At 44.2% G+C, this 16,399-nt stretch overlaps 1 protein-coding gene across 3 annotated transcripts in view; it reads left to right on the forward strand.

Annotated features, from left to right (window-relative positions):
• TRIO (trio Rho guanine nucleotide exchange factor) overlaps positions 1 to 16,399 on the forward strand; it is a 362,249-nt gene that overhangs the window by 28,572 nt on the left and 317,278 nt on the right. The gene's annotated exons all lie outside the window — the stretch shown is intronic.

A 16,399-nucleotide genomic window follows, 5' to 3' on the forward strand; every position in this document is an offset into this window, starting at 1 on the left:
CCCCTGAGTCCTGGTCTGGGAAAGATTCTGCTCAGAGATTGTGGTCCCCTGCTTAAGAACCTGGTTCTCAGTGACTCTTAAGATATTCACTCCAATCAAAAAGCCAAGTCCAGAGTACAGAGATTTTGGTCTGGACTGAAGACCCGTGAACTTGGATAGGAAAGAAGTTAATTGCATCTTTATTTTTCCCAGCTCTCCAACTAAATACAGTATTTCTTTCCATCGTGAATGTAATGCAGTAGTTCTGGCAGCACCTGTGACTTGTCATCAGTGGACACCACAGATATTTTCAGAATCCGTTACATGTGCTTAACTGCAGAGGTCTCAAAGTTTCCTTAGAGCTCAGCACTGCTTCAGAATGTCAGTGGTTACTGGACTGGCTGCTACATCTTATTGTTTCATGTGTCCTAAAGAAGCGCAGAAATACTTAAGTCTTTAGATGACTTCGGAAAAACATGATTGGTTTTCTTTGTAACTTTCTTGTTTTTCTTTTATGTATTTGAACTGAGAAGAGATCCATTAAGTGTCTCCAGAATGCCACTGGTTAGAACTCCATGACTTTCAAAAAGTCGTGAGCTGGAATTGGACCACAGTTTTCTTCTTAAGGCTGTCAGGATGCAAATATTTTCTACAAGGAGCTTTCCAGTTTCCTTCTAATTTTCTCCACTCTTTACTTAGAACACTCTTTCCACAGTTTTTACTTAAAAAATTCTTTAAAGTCTAGGAGTGGAGTCCAATTCTTGTTTCTCCTTTGCAATTGTAAATTGTATGTTCTTTGGAGCTGAAGATTCTAGATTATCATGGTATTAAACTTCAGTGATATACCAGCATAAAACTAGGTCTCGGCATGTAGCTTCAAGATGTGGAAGCAAGATCTGTTTCATAAACCTAGGTTTCTCAGGGTTAGATATAATGAGGGCTCAGTTCACTTAAGTCTGCCTGGGCATTTTGAATGAAACTCATTTTATCACACTGACAACTATACAGATATTTTGGGTGCCCACCCCCACCAATGTGGTAATGTAGGCTCTGTCTTGCGTAGTTGACCGTCAGTCCACTTATATGAGCTCAGCATAATTTATGAGAGTCATGAAAATATATAGGATATGTTGACGCCTGTGTATGCTGGTTGGGGGAGATAGCTTATGAGAGGAAAGTTCACAAAATACCATGTTACAATAAAACTGTATCTTTGCATCAGAAATACTGATATGTTATTTTTTAGGGGTGAGTACATTTTAAATGAGAACCATAGTTCTCATTAAAAAGTGCATTTTTATGCCAGTTCTTTATAAAACAGTTCTTAAAAATTCCTGTTTATGCTTTCAAAGATGATTTTAAAAGTTAGATACATTGAGCCTTTCAAAAAAATAATATTTTTGCTTAATGCCAAGTAGTCAGAGCTAGCCAAAGCATTTAATTCTTCTTTACATCCTAGTCATTTGGGAATTGGGCTTTAAGTCCCGTCTTTATGGCCATTGAACGTTCGATGCATATATTGAGAGAACTGATATTGAATACATTAATTTAATAAATGCAGTGGTCTTCTGAAACACTTGACCATTAAATTCAGTTTTCACAAGGGTAGTTTTAGATGAGCAGAAACAGCCCATTTCCCATACCTTCTTTGTGTCTAGTTTGTCCTGTGAACTCTGCCCTGAGCTTTGAGAGAGGAAGAGGCTCACAGCAGTGAACATATAAGGACACCCCCGGGGCAGGGACTTTATTCAGGAATCCACTTAGGTGTTGAAAACAAATTAATATTCATGTATTTAAAACTTTCATAAATGCCACTTTTACATTTTGTTTTCTGTGGCTTATATTTCACACATTTAATGATTTCAAAGTTTAAAGATCCCATTTTATGTTTTTGTATAATAACTGGAATATGAATATTTTCAAACACAAAATTTCATATGAAAATTTCAAACACACAGAGATCTTGTTACTGCCCTGCTGCCTTTCTGGCAGTCATGTGAATTTCACGCTGCTGGGCTCTGGCTGTCCTGAAGCTAGGGGCACTAGAGACGCACATTCCCTGCTGGAGCTCCTGTCCGGGGACCTGGGAATCCGGATGGCCCAGGATACTGGGCATGCTTCCCCCAGTTTACTAGGAAATAGGGAAATATATGTATAAATATATGTATTTATATATAATGTATTATATATTTGTATATAATGTATTATGTATAAATATATGGGCTTCCCTGGTGGCTCTGCAGTAAAGAATCTGCCTGCAATGCGGAGACATGGGTTTGATGCCTGGGTCAGGAAAATCTCCTGGAGGAGGGCATGCCAACCCACTCCAGTATTCTCTCCTGGGAAATCCCGTAGACAGAGGAGCCTGGCAGGCTACAGTCCCTGGAGTTGCAAAGAGTTGGACACGACTGAATCAACTTGAGTGTGCATATACACACACACACACACACACACACAGGCGTATATATATTTAATGTATGAAATAGAAATGATAGCTGACAGAGGAAGAGGAGAAAAGAGATGGAGAGAAAGGAAGAGGCTCCCTCTGTGGGCTGGGACCCAGGACCCCTTGGAGAGGAAGAATTGCTCCCAACTCTGCCAAGGGCTCTCTCACTTCTCCCTCACTGTGTCAGGCCCCTCAGGGTGATTGGCTGAGTATTTTGGCTGCATACTCAGCCAACAACCCCTAGGGGGTTGTTGGGTCTGCTTTGCATCTGTGTGTGTGTGCTAAGTCACTGCTTCAGTCGTGTCCTGACCCCATAGGCTGTAGCCTGCCAGGCTCCTCTGCCCATGGGATTCTCCAGGCAAGAATACTGGAGTGGATTGCCATTTCTTGCTCCAGGGCATCTTCCCAACTGAGGGACTGAACCTGCGGCTCTTAGGTAAGAGCTGCTGCTGCTAAGTCACTTCAGTCCTGTAGGTAAATATAAGACTTTACCTGAAATTTCCACAGACTCATTGTTAAAATTTAAACAAACCAGCAAAATCAGTCCTGGCTATGCCATGGCTTGTGTGTCTCTCCAACTCAAACTCACAGCAAGGATTTTTATCAATGTTGGTGTTACATTTACTTAAACTTAGTATCATGGATGTGTACATGCTCAGTCATGTCCGACTCTTTGCAACCCTGTGGACTGTAGCCCGCCAGGCTCCTTTGTCCACGGGATTCTCCAGGAGGAATAGTGGAGTGGGTTGCCATTTCCTTCTCCTGGGATCTTTCCAACCCAGGGATCGAACCCAGGTCTCCTGCATTGGCATTGGGTTCTTTACCACTGAGCCACCAGGGAAGCCCTCTTGATTGATAAGCTGACTGTATAATTTATTGTCTAAACAGAGACGCTTTTATGAACGAGGGGTTTACTGATAATTATCCTGGAACAATAGGGGTAAGCTGGGACTGTCCCTGCTGAACCAGGATGTATGGTCCGTCGACTCATTGCCCTCTGTTTTCTAATTGGCATATACAGAGGACGAGAGTCATGTTAAGACGTTCATGACTCCCATGGTGAGTGTTCTGTGGTTTATTCCTAACTTGGATGCAGTGATTGTGACTCAGTGTGGGACACACCACGGCGTTGACGACAGGCCGGGAAGAGGAGTCAGACGAGATGTTGCTGAGTCAGAGCCCTGTCAATGGGGGTCTGTTTCCAAACAGACCTAAGTGCGTTCAGAGCCCACCCCCGCCCCAGCTCCTCCAGTGGCTGAATCGCCCATTTTATGTGGGAGCTAAGTGGGACCGGAGCCGTGAATCAGGATTTGTCAACACTCAGGACCTGGCGTGGGGCCTGCCCTTCTTCACAGGAACTCAGAAGGGGGTCTTTGTGCCCACCTCCCTCCCCAGGGACAGAAGAAGGGTGGTGTAAAAAGGCTTTTTAACCTCGTCCTGTTCTGGGCGTGTGAAGTTATTTCGCTCAGAGCCCTCTCCCACCCCTGGCCTGCATGTCTCCTGCCCCCTCCACCCCCACAGGGGGGTCTGGTGTCCCAGAGTGAGAAAACGCTCCTCCCCAGTGCTTAGATCCCCTGCCTGGAGCCCCAGACAACTCTTCCACCGTCTGTTAGAGGAATTGGTCTGTATTTGTTCTCAACTGTTGTGTAATGCTAGGTTAAATCCGTTTCTAAATATGATTTTAAAAACCACCTAGAAGTAAAAAATGCATTCTTTTTCTGCCCTCAGGATTCTTCAAAAGGAAAAGCATTTACATAAACAAAGCAGAATGAATGCTGTTAAAAGCATTATTTTTATTCTGACAGTCTGGAGTTTTCTACGTATTGGACATGTGTCCTTCAAGTTCGTCTGATCCTTGGAAGACATGTAGGTGCAGGACCCATTCAGTGGAATGCAGTCCTGGTCCAGTGTCTGTGTTATATCCCCTAGTTTCCTGGTACAGTCTCCTGAAATAACCTAGATAAGAAGCTGGCTACACGCTGATATTTTCAGTCTGTGTGGCCTGAATTTCTGAACTGATCATTACATGCTGCCTGGAGCTTCCTATTCTCATTGGATTAAAAAAGATTATTTTGAAGGGAATGGGGCAAAAGAGGCTAACTGACTTTACCCCTCTGTTTCTTTCACTGTGCTGAGTGTATGGAGTTAAAAGGAAGCTGTCAGTGTTCTTGTCTAAATAAGGTTCGCTTACTTTAAAAAAAAAAAAAAAAAGTAACCTAAATTGGACTTTGCTGAGAATCTCATTTTGCGCTTAAAAAAATTCACGGAAGTAGGACGTGTGTTTAGAGCTGTCTCATCTAAAAGACAAGAATACATCTCAAAATAGAGAATACAGGTGGATAGTTTTAATTTTCTTCTGGAGTTTATTATTTTAGTTGGCTTATATTTCTACACATGATAAAATATTTAACTTTATGCAGTGAAATTCTTTATCAAAGAGCTAAGGTGTGAAAAAGATGTCCCAGGTGGCTCTGCGGTAAAGACTCTGCCTGCCAGCAGGAGAACCAGGTTTGATCCCTGGGTTGGGAAGATCCCCTAGAGGAGGAAATGGCAACCCACTCCAGTATTCTTGCCTGGAGAATCCCATGGACAGAGGAGCGTGGCGGACTACAGCCCATGGGGTCACAAAGAGTTGGACATGACTTAGTGACTAGATAGCAGCAAGGTATAAAGATCATTCAAGAAAATTGCATTTGTTCAATTCACTTTTAGAAATTTTAGGGAGGTTCCATTGTATGGATTCTAAACAAAAATAACCAACTATGGACTATTACAATGCATGTTTTGGTTTGGTTCTTCTATGTATGTCTCAGCCTCCTACCTTTTCATAGGACATGCAGCTTGCATCACAGCCTCTTTCTCAGTAATAGAAAAAGACATCTTATTGAAGGGGTACAGGATGAGTGTTGGTATTTTCTCCAGATACCGTATTGTTCTTAGGTGCCTTAAGACACGGAAGAGAACCCTGGAAGGGAAAGCCCTCAGACGTTGGCCTGGTTGGAATGCTGTTGGTGCCTCTCCAAAGGCTGGAGCATCTGTTGAAACTGAAGCTGGGGCCCCACTCAGAGCTTTGCGGACACTGCAGCGAGCTGAGCCTGGAAGCTGGTCACCTGTTCGTGTCAGCTGTCGTTTTCAGTTCGGTCGCTAAGTTGTGTCCGAGTCTTTGTGAGCACAGGGACCGCAGCACGCCAGGCCTCCCTGTCCTTCACCATCTCGCAGAGTTTGCGCTAACCCGTGTCCATCGAGTGGGTGGTGCCATCCGGCCGTCTCATCCTCCGTCATCCTCTTCTCCCGTCCTCAGTCTTTCCCAGCGTCAGGGTCTTTCCTGCTGAGTCCACTTCTCACATCAGGTGGCCAGAGTATTGGAACTTCAGCATCAGTCCTTCCAGTGAATATTCAGGGTCGATTTCCTTTAGGATGGACTGGTTGGACTAACCAGCTGTCGTTAGCTGCCTAGTAGTCCTGATGCTGGCGAGTAGAACCTCACAGGTGTCCTGTGATCCATCCCATCTGAGGACCAGTGCTGACCCCCACGCCAGGCTGTGAATGGCTGTGGGCAGGCCTGTGGGCCAGGAGGCACGGGACCCTCCGGTAGCGCATGTGGGCCTGTGTCCACAGCACCCCAGGGCAGCTGCACTGCAGGAATCCCTGTTTGAGGGCCATTTCTGTGCACTCAGAATCCTCTGGCTTCCTCGCACTTTGCTTTGTAGACCAGTGTCAGGGGCATTTAAAATAGCCTGGCGGATCTTAGCCAAGCCGAGGATCTGAGTGGATAAGCCGGAGCAGTAACTAGGCACAGTGGCAAGAACTGAGCATCCGAAGAGTTTGATGTCCTGGCTCTGCCATTGCAGCTTGTCAACTCTGCCCCTGCCCTTCACCGAGAACGTGTTTGGCTAGGGACCCGGGGTCCTTCTTCTTTTGTTTTAAAAATTAATTTTTAAATTTTAACTGGAGGCTAATTACAGTATTGTGATGGTTTTTGCCGTACATTGACATGAATCAGCCACAGGTGTACATGTGTCCCCCATCCTGAGCCCCCCTCCCACCTCCTGCCCCATCTCATCCCTCTGGGATGTCCCAGTGCACTGGCTTTGAGTGCCCTGTTTCACGCATTGAACTTGGACTGGCAAACTATTTCACATACGGTGATATACATGTTTCAATGCTATTCTCTCAAATCATCCCACCTCGCCTTCTCCCAGAGTCCAAAAGCGTATGTCTCTTTTGCTGTCTCGCATATAGGGTCATCATTCCTGTCTTCATAAATTCCATATGTATGCATTAATATACTGTATTGGTGTTTTTCTTTCTGACGTACTTCACTCTGTATAGTAGGCTCCAGTTTCATCCACCTCATTAGAACTGATTCAAATGCATACTTTTTAATAGCTGAGTAATACTCCATTGTGTATATGTACCACCGCTTTCTTATCCATTTGTCTGCTGATGGACATCTGTTGCTTCCATGTCCTGGATATTATAAACAGTGCTGCAATGAACATTGGGGTACATGTGTCTCTTTCAATTCTGGTTTCTTCGGTGTGTATGCCCAGCAGTGGGATTGCTGGGTCGTATGGCAGCTCTATGTCCAGTTTTTTGAGGAATCTCCACACTGTTCTCCATAGTGGCTGTACTAGTTTACTTTCCCACCAACAGTGTAAGAGGGTTCCCTTCTCTCCACACCCTCTCCAGCATTTATTGCTTGTAGACTTTTGGATAGCAGCCATTCTGACTGGCGTGAAATGGTAAATCATTGTGGTTTTGATTTGCATTTCTCTGATAATGAGTGATGTTGAGCATCTTTTCATGTGTTTGTTAGCCATCTGTAAGTCTTTGGAGAAATGTCTGTTTAGTTCTTTGGCCCATTTTTATATTGGGTAATTTATTTTTCTGGAATTGAGCTGCAGGAGTTGCTTGTATATTTTTGAGATTAATTCTTTGTCAGTTGCTTCGTTTGCTATTATTTTCTCCCATTCTGAAGGCTGTCTTTTCACCTTGCTTATAGTTTCCTCTGTTGTGCAAAAGCTATTAAGTTTAATTAGGCCCCATTTATTTATTTTTGCTTTTATTTCCAGTATTCTTGGAGCTGGGTCATAGAGGATCCTGCTGTGATTTATGTCAGAGAGTGTTTTGCCTATGTTTTCCTCTAGGAGTTTTATAGTTTCTGGTCTTACGTTTAGATCTTTAGTCCATTTTAAGTTTATTTTTGTGTATGGTGTTAGAAAGTGTTCTAGTTTCATTATTTTACAAGTGGTTGACCAGTTTTCTCAGAGCTTGTTAAAGAGCTTGTCTTTTCTCCAATGTATATTCTTGCCTCCTTTGTCAAAGATAAGGTGTCCATAGGTGCGTGGATTTATCTCTGGGCTTTCTATTTTGTTCCATTGATCTATACTTCTGTCTTTGTGCCAGTACCATACTGTCTTGATGATTGTGGTTTTGTAGTAGAGCCTGAAGTCCAGCATGTTGATTCCTCCAGTTCCATTCTTCTTTCTCAAGATTGCTTTGGCTATTCGAGGTTTTTTGTATTTCCATACAAATTGTGAGATTATTTTTTCTAGTTCTGTGAAAAATACTGTCGGTAGCTTGATAGGGATTGCATTGCATCTGTAGATTGCTTTGGGTAATATACTTATTTTCACTATATTGATTCTTCCAATCCATGAACATGATATATTTCTCCATCTATTTGTGTCTTCTTTGATTTCTTTCTCCGGTGTTTTATAGTTTTCTATATATAGGTCTTTTGTTTCTTTAGGTAGATAAATTCCTAAGTGTTTTATTCTTTTTTTTGCAGTGGTGAATGGAATTGTTTCCTTAATTTCTCTTTCTGTTTTCTCATTGTTAGTGTATAGGAATGCAAGAGGTTTCTGTGTGTTAATTTTATATCCTGTAAATACTATATTCATTGATTTTACTATATTTATTGATTAGCTCTAGTAATTTTCTGGTGGAGTCTTCAGGATTTTCTATGTAGAAGATCATGTCATCTGCAAACAGTGAGAGTTTTACTTATTTTTTTCCAGTTTGGATTCCTTTTATTTCTTTTTCTTCTCTGATTGCTGTGGCGAAAACTTCCAGAACTATGTTGAATAGTAATGGTGAGAGTGGGCACCCCCATCTTGTTCTGACTTTACGGGAAATGCTTTTAATTTTTCGCCATTGAGGATATAATGTTTGCTGTGGGTTTATCATATATGGCTTTTATTATATTGAGGTATGTTCCTTCTATGCCTGCTTTCTGGAGAGTTTTTGTCATACATGGATGTTGAATTTTGTCAAAGGCTTTCTCTGCATCCATTGAGATACTCATGTGGTTTTTAATCTTTCAGTTTGTTAATGTGTATCACAGGGATTGTTGTGGATATTGAAGAATCCTTGCATCCCAGGGGTAAAGCCCACTTGGTCATGATGTGCGATCTTTTCACTGGGGTCCCTCTTCTGTGTTTGACATCTGGGGAAGCCCCTGCTGAGCCTTCCTTAGGTTGTCTCCTGGGCGCCACCCAGGGACCCGTTCACATGGGTCCTGGCATTCTCTCCGTGGAACCTGCTGAGGGTCATGAGGCCAGTATGTGGGCAGGTAGCTCTTGGGTTCTGGACCTGGCCCGCCCTAACCCTGAAGCTTGTTGTGTGCTTTGTCCCATACCCTGTTGCCTTCTGAGGACGTTCGCAGGTCTGAAGAACTAGCTCCACAGCCCAGAGGCAGAGCACTGAAGTTGAAACCCTCTGGGATCCACCTTCTTCCTCATCTCCAGTAGTGGGACCGCATTTTGCCCGAAGAGTCTTGGTCTCCAGACTTTGTGCATACATCTTTGTGATCATGGCCTTGTAGGGAAGGTTCTCCATTTTTTGCTTTGTTTTCAAGAAATGACATGGCTTCCTCTTTCCAGTCATACCCATACAATTTTCAAGGGCTCATGAAAGTCATGCAGCTTAGAGATTTGGCAACTTGAACCCTGGTGGCTCAGATGGTAAAGAATCTGTCTGCAGTACAAGAGACCAGGCTTCGATTCCTGGATGGGGAAGATCCTCTGGAGAAGGAAATGGCAACCCACTTGAGTATTCTTCCCTGGAGAATTGCATGGACAGAGGAGCCTGGTGGGTTGCAGTCCATGGGGGTCACAGAGAGTCGGATACAACTGAGCACTAACACACACACGTAGGAGGCTCCTAAACGTGCTCATAACCTTTGTGTTTAATCACCTAATATTCCCTCTGCCCCTCCACCTCGATACTCTTGAAGGTGAACTCTTTTTCCCTGAAACTTCAGTTGATTCTGGTTTTGGCTCTTGGAGCCCTAGTGTCCAGACCCACAGAAGATCTTTTCTGCGGAGCCTTTGAAATATTTGAGAATGGTGAGCAGGTCCCTCCTGGCCTCACGCTCTTCTTTAAGCATCCACACTTTTCCTCACTGCCCCCTGCAGTAGCGTCCACGCTTTGCACTGCTGTGGATCACAGCACACCAGCTCTGATCTCTGTGACCTGTGCAGGCTACACGCTGCCCTGCCCTGTCCTGTCCGAGTTCCCGCTCACAGAACTCTAGAATGCCCAGGGTTTTTTGTTCCTTTAGTTCCTCTTTTTACCCAGATCCTTCCTCACTTGTACTTAAGAATCAATATTTTGAATGTCAGTGTGACTTCACGCGCATCTTTGAATTGCATCTTAGTACTTCTTTCAGTTCTTCCTCCTCAGATCTTTGGATAGTGTTTTTTTTTTTCTCCACTGATGCACTAATGAGTTCTGAGGATTTGGTAACCCAGACTTGCCTTTTTACCTAAGTCACTGCTGGCGAAGCTCCCTGGAGAGGGGCCCAGCGGTGAATACGTGGCCACCGCTGTTTGCTGTGTCCTCATCCTCGTTGGGCTCGGTGACAGGTGGGGACGCCTTCTCCCTCACCGTCCCCTGTGACTTCTGCTGGTACTGTCTTGAAACGAAACAGCACCGTGGGCCCTTGGTCTCAGTAGCAGTCCCTGGATTGCCCAACAGAGGTGATTCCACCTTGGGACACACTTATATCTGATAGGAACTGTTGTCAGTGTGGGCCCAGCAGTGACATTTGCAGAGCAAGGAGACAGTCTTTGTTTTAGAAGGAAAGGATTGGCGTATCGAATGCAATGTTGATTTCTTCCCACTTGCCTGTAGATACGGCTTAAAACCTCACTTGTAATAATAGAAGCATGATTAAATCATGGTATAAATTCTCTGCTTTAACTTTGCTGAGGATTGAAATATAGAAATAAGGGAGAATTTTGCATGCAGAAACTTGGTCTGTGAGAAAACGTCATTAATTAAAAAGGACAGTGGTATACTTTATGTACTTTTCCCCCATGGATTATCTTACGATTTTTCTACATTTTGTTGTTTGTCCTATGAAATTACCCATTGGAAAGCTCCCTAGCATTTAAGAATTCACTTAATTTCTCCTGACAGAAGTGCTCCCTTGGTATGAATTTGGAGTTCTGATGACTTTTTTCATCCTTCCCTGATTTTCTAGAGGATTAATAAGGAGAATCACTCCAGGAGATGGTGATGGACAGGGAAGCCTGGTGTGCTGCAGTCCATGGGGTTGCAAAGAGTTGGACATGACCGAATGACAGAACAGCAACAACAGTAGGGAAAATGGGACCGAGTTCTGCTGAGACCCTGCCCTGTGCCGTTGCCTTCCTCTGGAGCAGAGGTGGAGGAGTCAGGCATTTACCCATCTCCTGCCCCTGGCCCCGGGGCATCATCGTCTGCGGGCAGCCCCGGGGTTGGTGGCATTGGGACTCCGGATGGAGCCCAGATGTCCCCTGTGATCTGGGGTTGTGGGTGTCTCCCTCAGGGTCCACAGGGCCGCTTCTCCCTCTGCCCTCCTGTGGCTAACCCCTTATTACATCCAGGTTTGTTCCTCCTTTCCTGGAACGTTCCTTATTTCTCTCGGGGAAAGCTGTGGCTCTGTCTCCAAACACCTCCAGTTGGTTCTTTGGGACGTTAGGTTATAGACTGTGTGGTAATTCTTATCGTTTGTCTTCTCTCTCCATCAACCAGAATTGTGACTTAAATGCTGTTGTTTTCTGTCTCTCCTTTCTTCAATAGTGGAATCCAGTAAACATAAATGATAATAATTAAAAAAAAAGTGTCCTTGGAGATTTTGCTTTGTAAAATGCTATTAAAAAGGCATCAGTTTACTAAAAAAAGGAGTGTACTCTTTCAGAAGAATTAATGCATCCTTCAAACATTACTCGTTTAAACAAAGATTTACTTGTTAAATATTTCTTTCTTGGATCAATCCACTCCCCCGTTTCCCAACCTCCCCCCGCAAAAAAACCCTAATTAAAAAGAGGGGAAAAACACAGCTCAGCACTGCTGCTTAACCATCGGTCTCATTTCTTTCTCTTCCTTGATGGAGTTGGTCGTGCCTTCTCCCTTCCTGTCTTCTCAGGAAGGACTCACAGCTACAGCTGCTCCCGTTCCTGGCTGCGTGCTTCAGCTTCTCTGCCCTGGGTGGCCTGGGGTTCCGTGGGACGCTGCCAGTTAGTAACCTTTGACAAACGGTGACTGTTTGACTTTATTTTCACGGTCAGCATTTGTTTTTCAAGCATAACACCCAAGAGGCCATGGCTCATGAGGGAAGATGGATCCCACAGTTAAGAAACACAGTGGTTCTCACCCCAGAGTTCCGTGTGCTCTGGGAGGACTCCTCATTGACCTTGACTGACCTCAGAGCCCCTCAGCTGGTTGAGCAGGCGTCCAGAGCCTTTGCCTGTGCAGATTGCCGCTTCCCCGCCTGTGGAAACTCCGGCCCTTTGCCGACTGAACGCCTTGTAGACTTTATCCCGTGGGGGTTCTGGAATGTTTTGGTTAGAGGAGCTTTGTCACTTGCCTTAGCAGCAGCAGCAGCAGCGTTTGGGGACCGTGTTGATGGGAATCCTGTCCACTGTTTTCATGACCTTTCAGCAAAAAGACAGCCAGCAGCTGCTGGGAAGGCCATGTCCTAGGCCTGCAAGGCTGTTCCCTGCTCACAGCCTCTGTCCAGCTGTTAGATCACAGGGCTTGGGGCCTGCAAGAAGCCTTTTACTGCCCCCTTATTCACTGAAGGCACTGAGCAGCGTTGTTGAGCTTTGAACACGTGATTTTGTCATATTGAGAAAGCCATTGAGTACGCCGGCACGTGCTTGCATCTGCTTAATATTAACTCTGTCATGATGCCAGACTTCGCTGGTTTGGAGGAGTCTTGGGACCCTCATGAACTGCGCTGTCCTCGTGTGATTAACGCGTGGGCTTTAGAGAAGGATCACACCTTAGCACCTTTTAAATGCTCCTGAGATAAACTTCCTTTGTAACACACTTGTTCCGTTCTGTTTCTTTTCAGTATATCCCGTATGTGGAAGCTTCCTGAAGTTTCAGGAAAAAAATGGTGAGGTGGTTGGGAGTAGAGGGCAGACGTTTTCTGGGTTCAGTTTTCATCCTGCCTTTTGACCTCCTTCCAGCGTTGCTGTGCTTTCCCCGTGGTTCCCATCCTTTTCTGCATCGATTGTCGTCATCTTGTTCACCAGTATCCTCGATCATCACTGCTATTCCGAGTCCTCACCAGAGATCAGACTCCTCCTGTGGGAGCCTGTTTCCACTGAGCTGCAGACGCAGTGCCACACCCAGGTTGGGGCCTCCGTGTATAGGGCCTGTCCGCCTGTCCTGGCTCCCAGCAGCTCACGACCAGCATCAGCTGTCAGCGGACCTCAGTGTGGAGTGATGTACTTTCTCATCTGTTTTTGTGAGTCCACCTGTAGCTGTTGGCTGTTCAACATCTTCACTTAATACAGCTTGTTTGTAATTAAAAATATTGTGGGCTTTTTGGTTGCCTGTTGGGTCTTGGCCTTCATGTGGTTGCAGAAAGGGGTTATGGACGTATTAGATTTTCTTTTTGTCTATTGATGAAGTATAGTGAAGGAACAAAGGGAGATATCACTTATTTAAAACCGTCGGTGGTTTAGTCGCAAAGCTGAGTCTGACTCTTGTGACCCCATGGACTGTAGCCCGCCAGTCTCCTCTGTCCATGGGATTCTCCAGGCAAGAATAGTGGAGTGGGTTACCATTTCCTTCTCCAACTTAAAATCACTAGTGGTCATTATTTGTAGTAAAACTTGCCATGGTTTGAGCCATGATTTGAAAATTATGAGCTGCTCCTGCCCCAAATACTTCAATTTTTTTTGCCCAGTGTTCGTTCAGTACATAGGATTTTTACACCCTGTAGTTTAGACTTTCATAGCTGTAGTCTATGGGTCATTGCTGTGAATTCCAGTGGCTATAAAACTTAGTCTGAAAATTCCTCAGTGCTTTTACGAGCCCAGCATCTCTTCTGTGTCTGTAGACGAAGTGATGAATGAGTAGACAGTGTAAGTCTCTGAAACCTTTGTGAGCCTTTGAATAGAGATGTTTATTTAAAGTGCTACTATCTCCTCCCCCCGCCCCAGTAAAAAGCTGTTATCAAATCTTTGGTGTGACTCTTTAAATCTGTAGTATCCTGATGTACTTTGGAGAAAATGGAGCAATTTGTTTAACCCACCTGTTGGAGCTGACTCTCAGGCAATGATCAATAGATTTTGGTGGAGTAGGATAGGCATTAATGAGATTTGTATATGTGTGTGGAGGCTTGGTAGCCAGGGGGCTGATTTCCCTAAAATGTAAGCAGACTGTCAGATCTCAAAGGCATTTTAGTCCTTTTCAGTGACTGGATCCAGGACCCCTGGGTCTTTCCCATAAAATTAGGGCCCCTCCCTCTCTGGCTGGTTTCTTCCGCCATCCTCTGCTTTCTCTCTCTTCTTTCATTCCTTCCCCTTACAAAGGTTAGGAGTAAGTTTTCTCAAACTGGAAGCCGTTCTGGAGGATTACAGGAGAAGATCTAAATTGAATCCTGGAGGCTCTTGACATCAACTGAAAAGTAAATACATGAAACATTGACAGTGATTATCCTTCCCCATCCTAAGGGGTGGACATTCTGCTCACGGGGGAACAGCTCTGAGGAATGTTGGAAAGACAGGAACAGAATAGAAGTGTTAAACGTGGCCACGAGAACAGGTCTGCTGGGCCCTGAGTGGGCGCCCAGGCCGGCCCACAGCCTGGCAGAGTTTCGTGCACGCCTGCCGCCCACGTGTGTGCCTGCCTCGCACACCTGCCCTGTGCGTGATCACGTGGAGAAGCCTTCCCGCCCGGCCTGAGGAAGCGCAGGGGGACCTGGGCGCCTTCCTGTTCGCATGCCAGGCACCTGGGCACGTGGGGCAGGGCTCAAAGACGAGTGGAGCTAATGGGAGGAAACAAAGGGGAAAGAGATGAAGTGGGTGAGGAGGTGACAGGTGAGTAACTTCTGGGGTGCACCAGGGAAATGTTTAAAGAGTTTGAAGCTGATTTGATTGATGAGAAGTAGGCTTGTCTGGATTTGGCTAGTTAATGGCATGTAATGTCATAACAGAAAATTTCGGACTGCCAGTTGAGAAAAAGCATTTGCGTCTTTAAAAATTTAGTTTTCACTTTTTCCAGGTGAGTTTTTAAGCCTTGCATTTGCTATCACATATTTTATGTTGCCTTGCTTTAAGTTATGACATGTGTTAGGCCATTAGTAGCCAGGGATAGAACTTGTAACAGAGGACACAATTGTCTTCTGATGTTTGTTTGATGGCTTATAGGACTTATTCATAGTGGTCTTTAAATTGCTTTTTCCTGCAGGTGATTTGATGTAGCAGAGGGTGGGTTGGTGTGGGGTTTTATCTTACATGCTGTATTTGGAATGCATACTTGACAGAACAAACCAAGTGGTGGATCGTTGAGGATCATCCCACAGTCTGAGAACACATCTGCAAACAGTCTCTCTGCAACAGGCAGGTCTGTCTCACTCCTGTTACAAATGGGTTGACTTCTCTCATTTGCAGAGTGAAATAAACAACTGTTAGCTTGCTTCATGATTCCTTGAAGCTTCTCAAACCTTCTCCAGTGAACCGACCTCTTATGGAGGGTGGGCAGTGGGAAGGGTTTTCTTCGAAGCAGAGAAGATTGTTTTACTGTTCTGAGTACCTCCCCCTGGAAAGAACTGCTGGAAAGACTGACTCCTAGTTGTGCCCTAGTAAATGTTTTCAAAATATTTTTTTCAGCAACTTCAGGAGCTAGATGTTTTGAATAGCTTATTAAATAGACTTTCTGAGAGGCAGACCCAGTTAGCTCTACCGAGTAGTAGTTCAGTGTTGACTAGATTTATGAGACTAAACCAGAAAATGAATTGCAAACTTGAGTCTTGTGATGTTTTATTTTTCTCTTAATTTATGTATTTTATTGCAGTATGGTTGACAGTGTTTCAGGCACACATATTAGTTTTGAGATCAGTTTCCATTATAGATTATTACAGGATATTGACTATATAGTTCCCTGTGCTGAATAGTAAACCTTTGTTGCTTGTTGTGTATCCATTTTTTTTAAATTAGAAATCTGGCATTTTATTCATACTAAGTCAAACAAGTGGAATCAAAATGTCATATATTTTTTAGTTAGGCAAAAATTCATAACTTTTCTAAAATATATGTATTATTCATATTATTTATATATATCTATACAAAAGCTTTTCTACTATGCTTGATAAAGGCTTGAGAAAGAACATTAAAAAAAAGACAAGGAGAGCTTGGAAACATAAGCTAAATGAAATGGGGGCACTGAATGTGACTTTGTAAATGGGCCTTTGGTCCCTAAAATCACTCCTAGGCTGGAGAGGAACTGGTTCTCCCCTGTTTTTCTTGCCTTGTCACCAGCTTTAGAGCTCACGCTGGCCTCCCTGGTATTCAAACAGTTTCCTTTTTTAGAAATAAAAGTACCTGGCCTCTGTGATACATAACTGTGAGTCATCCAGTGGATGGATATTAAAGAACTATAAAAACACGCTTCAAGTGAGTTTTTCACGTTGTTCCAGAGCACACTCTAAATTTGGACTCATTTGAAATCGAAGTGAAAGGCTGTGTC

The sequence above is a fragment of the Moschus berezovskii genome, chromosome 18, assembly GCF_049115385.1.
Source record: "Moschus berezovskii isolate FMDL1 chromosome 18, NW_MosBer_1.0, whole genome shotgun sequence".
Lineage (NCBI taxonomy): Eukaryota > Metazoa > Chordata > Mammalia > Artiodactyla > Moschidae > Moschus > Moschus berezovskii.